Below are 5,000 nucleotides of genomic sequence, written 5' to 3' on the forward strand. Positions count from 1 at the left end.
TATCAGCGAACCTCTCCACTTGCATGCAAACACTCTCTAATTGAACCACCCACAAACGCTTCATTAAAGCGCCTTAGTGGCGTGATCGGTATGGTCTTGGCTTGCCAACTCGGTAGCCGTGAGTTCGATTCTCGGGCATTCCACTGAGGGGTAAGAGATGTGTATTTCTGGTGATAGACGTTCACTCTCGGCGTGGTTCGGAAGTCACGTAAAGCCGTTGGTCCCATTGCTGAATAATCACTGGCTCCATGCAACGTAAAAACACCATACAAACAAACAAACAAACGCCTCATTAGTGTCCATATTTACTGAATCTACCTTGCAAAGACTAATAATTAGTCGTGGAACAAGACCCCGAAGGCTAGTAACAAGAATTCCCACAAATTTCTGCAATTCTCGAAATTAAAGTTCCATGACTTTGTCTTTATCTGAATTCAAGACTGAGAACTCGATCTCAAGTAAATGTTAGACTTTTTTTTCTTCCTGCTGGTTCGACCCGAGTCAGGTGTCCTCGATCACTGAAAGGTTAATCACATCTGTTTAATGGACGTGGAATCTCAAACACATGATGTGGTAATAAATATGAAAAAAACCGACCCCAATAAAACAATAAAACTTGATGCGAACAGATCTTATATTTTAAAATGAGAACAAAGACTGAACACATGCTAATAGCTTACTACAGGGTAAGTGCAACTCTATCTGCTCATAGACTAGAAATCGATTCAAAATAGGTGATTCTCAAAAATTGATAAGATCTTTCCAGACTTTTTGTTGCTCTCAGAGACTGACAACACAGTCCCTGAGAGCACAACACGGACACGCTACACCCCACGGACAAAATGAGCCTGATGTATCACGCATGAAGTGTACTACGGATTACAAGTGAACACAATGAACAAATCGTACGCCATTGTAACCAGTGAATAAAATGTACCCATTTGCACACTGATTACATTTTTCTTATTGTGTAAGCTCGGGATGTTGGGAATCATGACCAGTGGATGCATTGTGTCCATAAGATATGTTTTGTCCATTACATATATTTACTATACTCGGTAAACTTCGTACACTTGCCCATTATGTACACTTTGTTCAGAGCAAATTCTATTTATGGGGACATTTTGTCCATTGTGTTTCTCGGCAGGGCCACTGCATTAAAAAAAAATAAATAAATAAACAGGGTCTCGGAACTTAAGACACAATACTCGCTACTGGTTCTGAAATACTAACAGAATCATGGGAATTGCTCAATTTTACATTAAATTGACGACGAAAGATGCATAATAGTCAAAATGCAAGTATACATATATATAAAAAAAACTTTCAAAGTAAAATATGACGAGATACGAGTACTAGGAACACCAAATGCATAAAATAATACGTTTACCCATTCCGCTATTCACATTTCATTCCCCTTTCCATAATAAATATTACGGTTCCTTCTGCCAGGGTGCTTTGGATCTTGAAATGAAATTGAATATAAATATCTAGAGCAGGGGTGTCAAACTCATGGCCCGCGGGATGGTCTTGAGTGGCCCGCGAAGTGCCAATAGATTTTTCAACTCGAGCTTCTATAACTGTTAGAACTGAGGAAAATTTAACTGAAGTTACTAAACTGTTGAAACGAAACATAATAAGTTTTACCTTTCATTCATATGACAATAATTTATTAATTTATTTCATATTACAATTACTGACCAGTAAAATAAGTTGTAACCTTCAGTCTTGCCAATAAGTAATTACCAAATCTTTGATGACCATCGAAACCATAACCAAGGGCATAATTGGCCTCGAAAGGATTTGAGTTTGACATCCCTGATCTAGAGTTTAGGTCAATGGCCAATCACTGGGACCTAAGGGGGTCAATCAGCGCTGAAACGGAAATTGGCAGTACAAGGTTTGAAAGGTGTAACAGGAGGAAAACCTCGAGGTTGCACTATGAAGTAATTGTTAGGAGAAGGGGGATAGGCCTAGCAAGATGGAAGGAATATAATATGAAAGGAGGTACAGTAAAAGGAATGAAAGGGCTGTAGATCCTGAGCAAGATTTATCCAATACGCTACTTGATATTCGCCTCATCTAATTTTCTTATAACATTTTACTTAATTTCGACGAAGGGAATCATTTAGCATCCGTGGAAGAGGATTTGGACTGAGTAATAAGCTAACGCAGAGAGAGAGAGAGAGAGAGAGAGAGAGAGAGAGAGAGAGAGAGAGAGAGAGAGAGAGAGAGAGAGAGAGAGAGAGAGAAATTTTTTTACTTACCAAATTGAAATTCTTTCAAGGTTTAGCTAGGTTGCTGCTTACCTGAAACAGACAGGAAAAAGTCAGTTAGAAACCGAAACAAGATATAACCCTATTTACACAGCTTACACGCAATAATCAAGTGTCACTGACAATACACATACACAGATATGTGTATTGTGTGCTCATACATATATACATAGTAGTCAGAAACATGAACAGAAAAATATCTGGATAGTTTGGTTAAAAAAAAAAGAGGAGGAGGAGGAGGAGGAGGGGAGGAGGAGGAGGAGGAGGAGGAGGAGGAGGCGGAGGAAAAGACAAAAATACACTATTCTTTAAACAATCAATTCCAGCGAAATATCACTATACATGCTTGCTATGCAGAATCTGAAAAAAAAAAAAATGTATACCATTACAATACTACTGTATATCCCTCTTGCAGTTCAACGCTTTATGTAACCTCATAGAATGTCAGTGATTACGTACCTTCAGAGAATTTCAGAAAAAAAATAAATCATTGTCTTAATACAAACTTGTGAAGTCATCTCAAGAGAATGTGGTCCTTATTATTTTATTTATCAGAAAAAAAATGCAAAAACGCATTTTCAAAGAAAGTCTGAATATATTCCGTGTTCCATAATGAATAATTAATACATCAATCATACTAATTCTGGCTGCATCAACCAGCGGCCCTCCAGAATTGCAGCATTATCGGGCGATCATATCTTAAATTGCACATATACATAACAAAAACATCACGTGGGACAATACAGCGGGTTGAAATTTTTATCCATTATTTATTAACTTACCTTGAATTTTTTTTTAATCCTCGGGTGTAATTCACTACGAGTCGACCACCATATAATTAAAACGTATTATCTCCATAAGTGACTTTTCATTAGTAATAACACTTAACACACATTAGATATATATCCAGTTCTGATGAGGTACTGTTATAACTGTATTAATGCACAGAAAAAATTGGCAAGTGATAAAGTTTATAAATATAATAATATATATATATATCTATATATATATATATTATACACACACACACACACACACACACACACACATATATATATATATATATATATATATATATATATATATATATATATATATATATATATATATATATTTTACGCTGTTTTGTTCACTTCCAATAATCCAACGGGGGCTAGCATTAAACTCTACAGAGAAGGAAACGCACATCAACATATGAAACGTTTAATACACATGTGAAAACGTTTTCATATAGCATTTTACTAAAGGCCTTTAATTTTTCTATAAGGAAAAAAAAAACAAGCGAACTCATATCAGTGAGGATACACCAGGCAATAATAGTCATCCCCAGAACCTTGGTTTTCTATGAGTAATTGAATCATAGAAAACGGTCACTTGGAAGGACGAGTTCATGGGTAAACTTCTTCGTTACTTATCACCAGGAAATATAAACTTATTTCTATTCACTACGCTATAAATCGAACATTACCAATTGGCTTTAATACGCTTGTAATTTCATTTACGGATATTACTCCAAGGTGAACTTTTTTCTACGTGTAACTAACGCTGAAGGTTATGATAAAAATTGAAGTCTCATTGTACTTTTTATTTCCCATGAACATTCACTGCAAAAAGTATGAACATGATACACAAAAATAACTATAATGCAATTAATTGCTTCAACAAATTCTTGTTACTTAATAAAACCACAGCAACCAACGTTTATGGAAACTTGTTTATGTCCTTTTATCCTGAGTTAATAGTAGACACTGGAAGATAATGGTACGTCTTCTGTAGGACAAAAAAGAAAGAAAGAAAAAAACGTTTCCTACACTAATAAAAAAAATCTTAACATTAGCCATTAAAAATCACTGTCAACACCAAATTGAAAAAATGTTTAAAAAGTTGATTTTATTATTTTTCAGGTCCTAGTTACTCAGCAATAACAGGACAGGAGTGTTTAAGAATTAAGAATATATATATATATATATATATATATATATATATATATATATATATATATCTATACGCATATATTCGTTTTAGATATTTTACCCGTATATTTTTTTCGGCATCACATACCGTCCCACGGCCAAAACCACCAGGGGATATTTATCCAACGAAGCCGATTATTCTAACTGGCACTCCAGGTTTATAATTTATCATGGATCATAATAATAAGCCCTGCACAGAAATATGCTGTTTTCGAATAATTGTAACAAAGATGACGATTTCAAACTGTTTTTTAATTACGAATAAAACATTTGTTTTTTTTTAATATATATATAAACTTGGAACCACAGTATCGAGTCACGTAAATTATAATTTCAACTTTCAAAATTATCCATCATTGGAAATAGTATTTTTTGGCAGGTGATTTTTCACGGGAGAGAGAGAGAGAGAGAGAGAGAGAGAGAGAGAGAGAGAGAGAGAGAGAGAGAGAGAGAGAGAGAGAGAGAGAATTTAAAATTCTGAGGGTATTGAACATAGATTCTACTATCTTGTACACGAAGTAAGTTCCTGCAAGAAAATCAAAACAGAAATAATCACCAGAATTTTTTAAAAATATTATATAAATTTTCAGTTCATTCTATATTTTCAATAAGATTCTACTGACCCAATACTTCTAAAGAAGAAATGTGCTCCGAGGAAAAAAAGTAATAAAACATATATAATAAAAATAATGTCTAAAGATAGAAGGACATGACAGAACTTCTTTTCAAACGGGGGAAAAAATATGAAAGA

General features: G+C 34.6%; 1 long non-coding RNA gene across 1 annotated transcript in view; it reads right to left on the reverse strand.

Moving 5' to 3' along the window:
- Window positions 1-5,000, reverse strand: part of LOC135213688 (uncharacterized) — a 488,275-nt gene that overhangs the window by 219,767 nt on the left and 263,508 nt on the right. The window contains exon 2 of the long non-coding RNA XR_010314183.1: window positions 2,268-2,309. This is a non-coding gene — a long non-coding RNA (uncharacterized LOC135213688). The remainder of the gene's footprint in view (window positions 1-2,267; window positions 2,310-5,000) is intronic.

Source organism: Macrobrachium nipponense, chromosome 43 (assembly GCF_015104395.2).
Source record: "Macrobrachium nipponense isolate FS-2020 chromosome 43, ASM1510439v2, whole genome shotgun sequence".
Taxonomy (NCBI): Eukaryota; Metazoa; Arthropoda; class Malacostraca; order Decapoda; family Palaemonidae; genus Macrobrachium; species Macrobrachium nipponense.